General features: G+C 53.8%; 1 protein-coding gene across 6 annotated transcripts in view; it reads left to right on the top strand.

Moving 5' to 3' along the window:
• Nucleotides 1–12,936, top strand: part of FANCE (FA complementation group E) — a 202,486-nt gene that overhangs the window by 128,317 nt on the left and 61,233 nt on the right. The window lies entirely within an intron of this gene.

Raw genomic sequence — 12,936 nt, 5'->3', positions numbered from 1 at the left:
TCAATAATGTTGTTTGGATTTTGTAACTTACAGCACTTAGGCGGTGTTCTGCCAACAATAAAACACTACCCAAAACAAACCGCACTCACCCCTCCTTTCTCACTTTGGTCAAACTGCATTCTGTCAGTAATAAGAGTGTATCCCATGGGTAAAAAAAAATTCTTTCGATGAGTACAGGAGTGATCACCAGGGGCCAAGAGGCCTAGAACACATACTCTTGTTGGGCTTGTAAGGCCTCTATTGTCCTTGTTAAGGTACTGAAGGAACGGGTTCCATAGGATCGTCTCTCAAAAGGTAGGTAGTAATCTAGTTGGCTATCTATTGCCATAGTCTCGGCAACCAGAGTTCTTATGTAGAAATAACAGATTTGCCCCACAGCCCTATTGCTGTTTGTTTTGCCGCAAGGAGGAGATGATATTCTCTTGCCTCATGTAGAATGTAATGGGTAAATGCCATCTACAGGGATGACCAGTAAAGCGGACGTTGTTTTGTCTGTCAGGTCTATCTCTTCAATTTCTTTTATAATGATATAATAATAATGCAAACTTATAGAGCGCACGGCTACCTCAGCTGAGGTGTCCCGGCACTAGTCTCAGACTCGGTAAGGGGGGGTCAAAGCGGGTCAATTAAGATTTGTTGAAAAGCCAGGTTTTTAATGCTTTCCTAAAAGCCTGTTCAGAATCTAACATACGGAGGTGGACGGGCATAGCATTCCACCGTTTCGCTGTTTTCACCGCGAATAAACTGCCACCTATCCTGGCTTTGAAAAAGCAAGGAGCCCACAGAAGTCGCAGGTGGTTTGATCTCAAGGCCCGCTCTTGATGGTATACGTGCAATATCTGCCTTAGATAACCCAGGCCGTAGTCCCTGGTGGCTCTGTAGGCCAGAGCTAGTGACTTAATCTCAATCCTCCTTCTAACAGGAAGCCAATGCAGTTTCCGTAAATGTGGGAAAATGTGATGGCGAAACAGCACCTGCCTAATCAGTTTGGCCCGAGCGTTCTGAATTACTTGCAGCCTGCGGACAAGATATGCTGGCATCCCCAGATACAGGCTATTTGCATAGTCCTGCTGAGAGGTCACCAGGGCATGCATAGTTGTCTTCCTGCAGTCTTCCGGCAGGAAATGTAAACATTTCCTGAGTACGCTTAACTTCCAGAAGCATGTGGAAGAGACATTATCAAAATTTAACCCCCGATTTATGACCGATTCCAGTGGGTTAGGTGGTGGGTTCAGCTCTGAGGGCCACCACAGACCTGACGATGGAGGATCCACCTGATTGAAAAACAAGACCTCTGTTTTTTCGGCATTAAGCTTTAAGCACTTCTCATTCATCCAAGCCGAAATGTATTTCAGGCATTGCTTAAAGTTGTGAAAGGCCGCCTCCGAGTATTCTTTGAAAGAGAACACCAGCTGTGTATTCGTCAGCTTAGGAGACTACCCTCACACCCCATGTCTCCACCAGGGTAGTCAGTGGGGCATGGTAGACATTGAATAGTACCAGGCTCAGCGCCGAACCCTGGGGTACCCCGCAAATAAAAGGTTTCTGGGATGAAACAAAAGGACGTAGAAACACCTGCTGCGACCGATTCTGCAGGAACGACAGAAACCAAGACAGAGCTATTCCCCGCACTCCCACTTGTCTCAATCTCTCAAGCAGATTCAGTTGGGCCACAGTATTGAACGCTGCTGACAGGTCAAATAACACCAGCATCGCTTAGGCGTCCTGGTCCACAGATTCACGTACTGTTTCGGAGACTTCAGGGAGTACGGTCTCTGTGCTGTACCCAGCTCTGAAACCCGATTGCGAGTCATGGAAGTGACTGTTCGTTTCTAGTAATTCTGCCAGTTGGTTCTGGACTTCTTCTCCCGAATTTTCGCCCGTGATGGCAGTAGATAAATGGGTCTAAAATCCTTGTAGCCTGCTGGATCAGCATCTGGTTTCTTTAATAAAGGCAGCAAAAATGCTTGTTTCCACGCGACTGGGTAAATACCAGTTTTCAGGGAGGAGTTCCAAATCTGGTTCAGAAAGGGATTAAGCCAAGGGGCCAATAATCTGAATAACTGAGCAGGGCATGGATATCCCGGTGAGCCCGACTTTCACCTGGGCAGCTCCCTGAGTGACTCTTCCAAAGACAGTGTGCGGAATTCTTACCAGGTGCCGGCTGAGTCTGAAGTTATACTTTGGGAGGAGGGAGACGCCGGTAGATTGAAGGAGAGAAACCTAGACCCCTGGTCCAGGCCAGCACTCTCCCCAGCAGCTCCGCTTCACTGCCGCAGTCTCGAGTCACCGCCGCAGTCTCGAGTTCTCCCCCGTGAAGGGTCCGCACCTGCAGCCCGCCACAGCCTCAAAGTCATCAGTTTTATTTTTACTTCCCGCATTCCTCCTGACCTACTGTTCACTGTATTGAAATTGGGCAAAGCTTCTGACTTACTGTTATTTCTTTTTGAGCAAAGGTTCTGACTCACTGTTTATTCATTACCAAGTACTGTTTATTTATTCTTTGGTAAAGCTAGTTTCCCGGCGATGCTGCCCCTGCGGCCCCCCCCCCCCCCCAACACAGCTCCCGCCTCCCTACCACTGGTCCCGCCCCCCTCCCCTACTTAATGGTGGCCGCTGCGCGGTCACGCAGTGAATGCGCACCTAGGGCAAGCCCGTATGCGCTTGTCAGCGACCCGACCAGCGCCAGGAACCCTGGATCCACGACCCCCCACCACTACGACAACACCGCCCTCCTCGCACTCAACCCCGGAAGACTCAGAGACTGCCTCCAGGCTTCGTCGGCATCGACCCACGGACAGTTCTCCTGCCACCACTGCCGTCAGACTTTTGTCCTCCACCCCGACTCCTGGAACCACAGACACCGCGCCAACGACACCCTAAGATGCATCCTCCTCAACGTGCGCTCCTTACACAAACACGCCACGGAAATCTGGAACCTACTCGACTCTCTCTCGCCCGACATAGCCTTCTTCACTGAGACCTGGACCAATGCCACCTCCGCCCCCGACATCAGCACCGCCATCCCGGACGGATGCAAGATCCAGAAGAAAGACTGCCCCAACCACCCAGGATGGGTCCTCGCCATCGCCCACAAGAGCACCCTCCGCATCACCACCTCCAGCGAAACCTTCCCTGCCTCCGAAAACCTGCACTTCCAGATCCAGACCAGCCCCAACACCACACTCCGAGGAACCCTCATCTACATCCCCCCGGACACCCTTCGCCACCGCCATCACCGACTTCATCGCACCCCACGCCATCACCTCAATGAACTATATACTCATCGAAGACCTCAACTTCCACCTCGACAACCCTAGCGACCCCCAATTCCACCGCCCTCCGGCACAACCTCACCAACATCGGACTCAACCAACTCGTCACCACGCCCACACACAGAGCAGGACACACCCTACACCCCATCTTCACCGCAGGCAACAGCGTTCGCTTCAACAACGCAACCACGTTGGACCGACCACCACTGCGTTCACTTCACCGTCAACAAACCCAAGGCACCGAAACCACCCCCCACCCACCCCAAAGGAACTGGAGCAAGGTCACCGACGAGCAACTGAGATCCACCCTCACCCGAGAAAACCCCAACTGGGCATCCGACGCAAACACCGCAGCCAGAGGACTCCACACCTGGATCTCCAACTGCGCAGATGAACTTGTCCCGCTACGCAACCCCGGCAAACAACGCCCCAGGAAAGCCGCCTGGTTCACCACAGCATTCCAAGAAGCAAGACGCATCTGCAGACGCCTGGAGAAGACATGGAGGAACACCAAAACAACCGACAACTACTCCGCCTACAAGGACGCCATGACGAATTACCAAAACCAAATCAGAACAGCCAAAGTAGCAGAGAAAGCTGTCAACAGAGAACTGACGCGGTTCATCGAAGAGAACGCCATCCTCGACCCATCCCAATCCGGATTCCGGAGCAACCACAGCACCGAGACCGGCCTACTTGCCGCAACAGACAACATCCGCACCCTCCTGGACCAAGGCCACTCTGCAGCCCTCATCCTCCTCTACCTGTCTGCATCTTTTGATACTGTCTCTCGCCACACTCTAGTCACCAGACTACACAAAGCTGGCATATAAGGGACCGCCCTGGATTGGATCTGATCGTTCCTAACCAGAAGAAGCCAAAGGATCAGACTGCCACCCTTCCTGTCCGCCCACACGTATATCACCTGCGGAGTCCCTCAGGGTTCATCACTGAGCCCTGATGTAGGGAGAAGCGGACCTCGGAGCTCCTCCATGGCCTCCCTCCATTGCAACTGATCCTGACAAGCTGTGGGGGCCCCTTGTCGCTCATTCCGTGGTGGTATACCTGGAGCAATTCCTTGCTCCGCTCAAACTCCGATCGCGGCGACCTAAGATGGAGGCTGCGCCCTGACGAGGAGGTCTCTGCGGGCTGCGGTGCTGAAAGTGCGACTGGCTCCCTCTGGGCATCAGCGAGGAGCTCCGGACCCGCACTCGAGTCAGAGGATCGCGAAGGCACAGGAGTGGGGAGAGCATGCTGGAGTGGCGGAGCATCGGGACGCGGCACTGAGAGGCGACCCCAAGATGACGGCTCCGGGAGCTAGAAGGGAGGCCCGGTGAGCGCATGAGCAAATTGGGGAGTGCGGTGCTGTGCTGGGGGCCGTTGCCTCTGAGCGGGGGAAATAACGCTCCAGTAGAGCTCCCTGGGACTGGTGTGGGTCTGCGGTGGGCGGGGCTAGTAAAACACTGGCGGAGCTGAGCTGAGCCAAGACCCTGCTGGGAGTCTAGAGGCCTGTGAGCGGGCTAGCATCTGACGAGGAGGTCTCTGCGGGCTGCGGTGGCGGGAGTGCAGCTGGCCCCATCGAGGTAGCGGGAAGGTGCTCCAGACCCATACTCGAGCCGGAAGAACACAAAGGAACGGGTGTGGGGAAAGTACACTGGAATGGCGGAGCATCGGGATACGGCGCTGAGAGGCGATCCAAAGATGGCGGCTCCAGGAGCTGGAAGAGAGATCCGGTGAGAGTGTGTGCAGTCGGGGGGAAGGCGGCGCTGTGCTGGAGACCTCTGCCTCTGGGAGGGCGTGCTAACGCTTCTATAGCCTTCCCTGGGACTGGAGTGGCTTCACAGACGGCAGGGACCATATCAGCAGAGACGCGCCTGGACCGGATCCTGCTGGAAGACCGGTGAGCGGGCCGACATGCGGGGGCGTGGAGCTTAAATGAGGAGCGTGCAACCCCTGGAATCCACCTGGGATATCGGTGAGCTCTCTGGAGTCTTGACGCCCACCCACCTGGTTACTCGCGGACGAGAGGTACAGGTGAGGCAGGGGACCCCTCTGCTGACATAAGAACAGGACGCGGGTGCTGACTGAGAGAGACCAGGCCTGTGGACTAGATCGCTGCGTTGGTGGCGAGTTGCAGAGGACTTGACGGATTGAAGGGTCTCGATGAGTGAGCGCTGACTCGCCTGCAGCGGGGACGGCCACCCTGTTTTCCCGCTGAACTGGCGCTCCTGGGCAGTGCTTACTCCCCGCTGTGACATCAAAGGAGAACAGGTTATTGCGCCGGGGTGCATCCCCTGATGCTCCCAGTGCTCCCTGCCCCCACTGAACTTCCCTGTGATCTCTACCGGGGGGCCCAGCGCGCCGCAGCACAATTGATCAGAATGGGCCGAGTGTCTCGCCGGAAGGGCTTCGTGGCCTTACATGTGGAGCCAACGGAGCACTTAACTGATGATGATGAGGAGGAGGAGGAGGTAGTCACTCAGAGAAACGAGGCAGCAGAGGGCCCTACACTGGTGGACATAATGCAAGCAATCACCTCCTCGACCGAAGCCTTGGAGACCAAAATGGACGCCATAGGGGTGGATCTTAACCTGCTGAAGGACGATCACCGCAAGCTCAAGGAGCGGGTGAAAGCCACTGAGAAGACCTTAGAGGAGGTACCGGACGCACTATCTACCTTGCAGCGCTTCATAAAACTGGTGGAGGACAAGGTCAGGATCTTAGAGGTGAGAGCGGAGGACAGCGAAGGGTGCTCTCGCTGGAACATCTTGCGCATAGTGGGGATTCCGGAACGGGAGGAGGGAGAAGACGCCGTTCAATACATGGAGAACTGGCTCCGGACTGCAGTGGCCCCGGAGGGTCTCTCCCCCTTCTTCGCCCTTGAGCGTGCACACAGAGTCCCGGCCAGGCCTCCTATACCGGGTGCACCCCCACGGCCGATGGTTGTGCGCTTGCTTCACTACCGCGACAGGGACCACATCTTACAACAAGCGCGGGGGAAGCAGAATCTCCACATTGCGAATGCCAGGGTAATGATCTTCCCGGACTTCACCAGGGAAGTGCAGAGACAACAAGCTTCCTTCCTTGTGCTGAAGCGAAAACTCCGGCACGCTTGGGGTCGCAGAAGCCCATAACGCCGCCAGATCTTCAGCTTGAGAGGACCAGGGCTGTGCGGGCGGTCGCAGAGATCAGCCGGGGTGGGGCTAGCCCGATCTCCGCTGCCACTAGCCCTAGCATGGGCATCCTTGAGACTTCTTCTACCAGCAGCACGGCTGTGGACATTGAGACTCAACTTCCTGAGGTTACATCCCAAACGGCGGACCTACTCATCTAAGGTGGGAGCAAGAAGTCGGGTGAGAGAGGGCTCAGTTGGTGCCAGGGACTGGCTACTGTTTATGCAATTCTCCGGGAGGGGCAGGAAGATGGCACCAGACTTGAACTTAAAGTGGGGGCTCTCCTGTCTGGTATGAGCAGGGGGATGGCCGGGGGGCCTTTGTGTCCTACTGGGTCAGCACACGCCTCACCGCGTTTAGTGAACAGTTGATTGTTGCACTAGTTTGGATGGGAGCTAGTTCGAATGTACCTGTCCTGGGGAGTGGAAGTTGGGGAGTTCAAGGGGTTGATGGGGTTCTTAACGGGGTCAGGCATGCAGCTGGGGGGGTTCAGAATGGGAAGACGCTGCAGAAAGTGCCATGGGATCCACCTAAGGTATTAAATGTATGACCTGGAACGTCAGGGGAATGCATACGCCATAAGATACACGCTTACCTTGTGCTGAGAGGGGTGCAGATTGCACTACTGCAGGAGACGCATCTAAAGAAACAAGAGGGGGGGCTCTACAGCACAGGTGGCGGGGGCAGGTGGTCTGCACAGCTTATTCGGCCTTTGCCAGGGGCACCTTAATTTGGGTTTGTGCGCGGGTTCCATTCCAGAGTACTAGACAGCTGATTGACCCAGACGGGAGGTATGTGGTGGCTGCGGGGCGCCTTGACGGCAGGGACATTGTGTTGGGCAGCCTAAACGCCCCTAACGTAGATCAGGCTGTATTTTGTGCACGGCTCTCGAGGTAACTGGCGACCATGCTAACGGGGTCGGTATTACTGGGGGGGTATTTCAATTGCACTGAGGATTTTGACCTGGAACGCTCGCATCCCCCTCTAGCGGATGCCCCAGCGACCAGGCTAGTGGCGGTGAGACTGATGGATACTTGGAGGGCATTACACCCAGGGGATAGGGACTACTCTTATTTCGGTTCTTTGCATGACTTACATGTTCGCCTTGATTCCATACTCTGTTCGCCTGATGTCCACGGAGGGGTCGCCCATAGTGAATACTTAGCTAGAACAATATCAGACCACAACCCGCTGTTGATATCGCTGAATTGGCTGCAGGGTTGCCCCGCTATTCCGAGTTGGCGGCCGGAAACATTGGAGGATCTGGTGTTTCGGAATACAATAAGCACAGCGATAGAGGGCTATATTGGGGTCAACGCTGGGTCGGCAACGAACCCACCAATGGAATGGGATGCCTTTAAGGCAGTGATCAGGGGACGCTGCATAGGGGATGTGGTGGGAGTGCGGAGGGTATTGCTACAGGAGGTACAAAGTGCAGAGCATAAACCTAGGGATGAGGAGAAAGAGAGACCGGAACGACCTGATAAGCAGGAGGATCTCATTGAAGCTCGCGAGACTCTAGCGGTACACATAGAACGATTGAGATGCTTTGACTGCAAAGCTTATACTGCTCGGGCACATGCCGACCGGGACAAGTCTGGAGCGCTACTGGCATGGCTGGCCAACCCAGCGAGGAGGGGGACGTCGATAATGGAGTTGAGGGACCCCAGTGAGGATACAGCATATTCTCAGTGTGCTATTAATGAGCAGCTCCTGCAGGACTACACGGGACTATACCAGAGTAAACTTACCACGGGGCTCCAAGGTGACGAGGACTTCCTGACTGGTGTGGAACTCCCCAGGATTGAGGAAGAGGAGGCGGAGGAACTAGGCAGGGACATAGAGGTGGGGGAGGTTCGCAGCGCCATCAAGCACATGGCTAGGAGCAAGACGCCGGGGACCGATACGCTTCCCGTGGAATTCTACTCTGTATACATCAATGCACTGGCCCGCGCTTGGTGGCACTGTACAATAGAGCGAGACAGGAAGGCGTCCTCCCGGCCTCTACGCGAGAGGCAATAATTGTCCCCCTTCTGAAGCCGGGTAAACCGGCCTGGGATCAGACTTCTTACAGGCCACTGGCCATGCTCAACTTGGATTACAAGATACTGAGCCGTGTGTCAGCTAGTAGATTGTTGACCCAAATGTAGACCTTAATACATGTAGACCAGGCCGGGTTTATCCCGTCTCGGAACACAGCGCTGAATGTTCGGAACTTCTACGCATTTTAGGGGCCGATACCTATTGTAAGGAAGAGGCCTGTATTTTTACGGTCGACATAGAGAAGGCTTTTGACAGCCTGGAATGGCCGTACCTTTTTAATATTTTGAGGGTGTTCGGTTTGGGGGACCGATTTGTGGAGTAGACCGCAATATTGTACAATAATTCCACCGCCAGGGTCAGGACGGGGGGACTGATCTCTGCTACCTGTTCAGTGGGAAGGGTCACGAGACAGGGGTGCCCGCTGTCCCCCCTGTTATTTGCCTTAGCAATGGAACCCATGGCTGTCCATGCCAGGACGGGTAAACATTATCAGTGGCTGATGGTAGACGGCCAGGTGCAACATTTTTTCCAGGGGAGTTTGGGAAGTGGGAGAGGGGGGAGGAAGTGGGTGGTGGGTGGTGTAATAGGGGGTCTTTAGAATTCAAGGTCATATGTATTGAATCCTCTTTACAGGTGGCATTCGCCCGGAAATGCCACTGGGACATTCGCTACAGGAGGCGCCCTGGGACAATCGTACATAACCAGATACGGGGAGGGAAGGCGGTCCAGCGAGCAGACATACCTGTCGCCTAGCCGATGGAAGACTCTACGCTGAGAAGGGAAGGGGGACCTTACCAAGTGAATGAGGGGACACACCTGTACTGGACTTTAATTGAATTGTTTGATCATTTGTTGTGCCCTCCGGGCTGTTTTACCTATGATGTCACATTGAAAAATCAATAAAAATCTGTTTAAAAAAAAAAAAAAAAGAAAATCACTGAGCCCAACACTCTTCAACGTCTACATGGCCCCCCTCTCAACCATTGTCCGACAACACGACCTCAACATCGTATTCTACGCCGACGACACCCAGCTCATCCTATCCCTCACCAGAGACCCCGCCTCCGCAAAACTAAACTTCCAGAAAGGGATGCAAGACGTCGCAGTCTGGATGACCAACAGCTGCCTAAAGCTCACCAGCGAGAAGACAAGTCCTCATCCTTGGAACCACTCCTTCAGCAAGGGACAACACCTGGTGGCCCACCGCCTTCATAAGCCCACCTACCCCCACAGACCACGCCAAAAACCTCGGCATCATACTCTACTCATCACTCACCATGAACCGACAGGTCAATGCCGTAACCTCCAGCTGCTTCAACACCCTCTGCATCCTTCGAAAGACCTTCAAATGGATCCCCTCGGAGTCAAGGAAGACAGTCACCCACTCACTTATCACCAGCAGGCTGGACTATGGAAACGCTCTCTACGCCGGCATCAACAAGTCCCTTCTCCGCAAACTTCAGACAATACAAAACACCGCAGCCAGACTCGTCCTCAACATCCCCCGGAACTAACGCATCAGCCAACACCTGCGGAGACTACATTGGCTCCCCATGGAGAAGAGAATCACCTTCAAAATCCTCACCCATGCCTACAAATGCCTACACAACATTGGACCCAAATACCTCAACGACAAAATAAACTTCCACGTACCCAAAAGAAATCTCCGATCTGCCAACCTCGCACTGGCTGAAACCCCTCGCATCAACAGAACCAGAGCAGGCGGAAGATCGTTCTCCCACATTGCAGCCAGAACCTGTAACGAGTTACCAACAGACATCAGACTAGCCCCCAACCTGAACACCTTCAGGGAGACCCTCAAGACCTGGCTCTTCGGCTAAACGGATCTGCGCACCTCTCCCCCAGCACCTTGAGACCCTCACAGGTGAGCAGCGCGCTTACAATTCCCTGATTGATTGATTGATTGATTGAAGGCGAAATAGATCATTTGGATCTTTTCCTGAGAGTAGTCTGACAGGCTATAACAGAGAGTAGGAGAGGGGGCAACTGTACTATCCAAAGCTGAGGGATTGATAAAGCTCTTGACAATTTAAAAAAATTCTTTGGTGTGTTGTCTGATTTATTGATTTGGTTAGAAAAATATTCCCTCATGCTGCGCTTTAGTCTATGGAATCTTTTCAGAGTCTCTTTATAGAATCATTTAGCAGCCAGATCATATGACTTTCTACAGGAATGTTTTCGTTTTTTACAGAGACTTTTCCCTGTTCGAAGTTCCGTGGAAAATCAGGGGGCTGAGGGTTCTCGTCTAGAAGAAGTCACCGCCTGAGAGGGGCGACCATGTATAAAGCAGCAGTGACCCAGCGATTTAAAGCTGGATGCATCACTGTCAGGATCACCTTTCAGCTGTAGGATAGCTTCTTGGAGTTCGGCCCCATAGCTTCTGGGGTGACTTTTCTCCAGTTTCTTCTTTTGTCAGTGATCGACAAGTATTTAGTCGGCCTGGATTCTAAACTGAAGCTGAACGGTACCAAGAAATGGTCCAGGCAAGTCAGGCGCAAAGGTGCCTCCACTTTAATGGTAGTGTTTTGAGAAAAAATTAAGTCAAGCATTTGGCCCACAGTATGAGTAAGGGTGGTAACCAATTGTGAGAGATTTAGACCCTCTAAAATTTCCACGAACAGTGAGGCCTGGGAACAGTTTTCATCATCCGCATGTACGTTGAAGTCGCCAACCACAGTAAGATTGGCATACTGCAGAGAGTAGAGTGGCGATGTCGCAGAGCTCTGACAAGTGGCTAGAAGGGGTGTCGGGTCTGTAAACTACCATCCTGGCCACCGAGGATGATGATGAGATTCTGACGCAGAAGCTCAGACCCTTACTGTTCCGAATGTGCTCCACTCTCCTAGTGGAGATCTCCTCACCGTCTCTGAGGATAATTGCCACACCCCCACCTATCTTGTTGACCCCCCCACCTCCCCGACTAGCTCACCTGATCCAAAAGTCGGCGGGCACCACCAGCATCCGGTCAGGGTTTGTTCCCATCCCCTTCCACAGCCAATTTTCTGTAAGTAACATCCCAGGAGTTTGCTTCTAGGGAGAGCCAGATATCCTCTGCATGTTTAGGCAAAGATCTACAATTGATCAAGCAGGCCCTGATATTAATACTTTTGGCCAAGGGGGGTTCAGCGGCGACAGTATTGCCTCTATCCCGCCCCCCCCATTAACCACTAGCTTAAACGTGCAAGTGCTGCAACAGTACTCCGAGGCGCCTGTTCCCTGGTCTGTCTTGGCCTTACCTGAGCAGGCCGCTTTGTTCATGTACAGTAGCTGGTCCCTGGACCAAGTAATACGAGTCATGCTCAAAATTTGAGCAGCATGGCTGACGCTGGCTGCGATCTGAACGCAGATGGGCTTGCCTCTGGCACGCCAACAGTGCGCCCGCTGCACGCGTCCATCTTGCTGCTTCCATAAGTAGGTGGTCGGGCCGGCCGGTCAAAGACTAGGCTGCCGACCTTCAAGATGGCACCTAGCAGCATTCCAGGTAGGACGAGTAAAAATGTCTGTGACCATGAGACAAGGCAGGAGCCCCTCTCCACCTGAACCAGACAGGTGAAAGACCTCCTTAAAGTTAAAATCAATGTAAAAGCCTTAAAATATTACAAGATAAGCAGCGCTCCTGCGCCTTGCAACACGCAGCTGTGCAGGAGACTCACACAAGAAGCGTGAGAGAGTAGAAGACCAAATAGTCCTAAATAGTGAAACATTGAAAGAATAGAAGACTAAATAGTCTCATGTTTAGAGCATGACCATAGTAGATGTGGAACAGTGGTCTCCACACCCCTCCAGCCGAGCTCAGAGTGTGTCAGATACATAATACATTCTGGTAGGGGTGTAATGCGGCTGATCGCGGCCCCCGCAGGGGGCCATCCTAAACGGGCGACCCCTTTAGTCCCATTTTGGCATTTCCCCACCCCCACTAATAATTGGGGACTCTAGGAGGAGTCCCCTTACCAGACGCGTCACTTCTGGCACGTAGAGGAGGGGAGGTATTTATGCCTCCCCCGGCCATCTTGGCATCCTCTTTGCGCCGGACACGCCGTTGGTCGTGTGTTGCCCCATCGTCTCAGCAGTGTAGTTTTGGTGAGTGCCTAAGATCCCCCCCCCCCCCCATGCCCGAGCACCCCATCTGGTGCAACACGGCGGGGCGGCCCAGCATAGGCTGGTTGGCTGCCGGGGGGGTTGCGGTCGTTCCCCAATTGGGGTCGGCGGCGAGAGCCGCTTGCGCGGGCACAAACAAAGAATATGGGCGGGTAGAGGAGGTGGTCCGTCGGTCAAACTGCCGACTTCGGGGGGGGGAGTCCAGGGTTCGAGCCTTCGGGGTCACGTTCACCCTGTGAGCCTGGGCAAATCACGTAATCTCCCCGAATGTGTCGGCATACCACTCTTGTACCGGTCACGCCTTTGGGATGTCCCGGGCCGGTAAT

The sequence above is a fragment of the Triturus cristatus genome, chromosome 1_1 (assembly GCF_964204655.1).
Source record: "Triturus cristatus chromosome 1_1, aTriCri1.1, whole genome shotgun sequence".
NCBI lineage: Eukaryota > Metazoa > Chordata > Amphibia > Caudata > Salamandridae > Triturus > Triturus cristatus.
The sequence above is the reverse complement of the archived record's forward strand: the minus strand, read 5'-3'. Positions and strand labels throughout refer to the sequence as shown.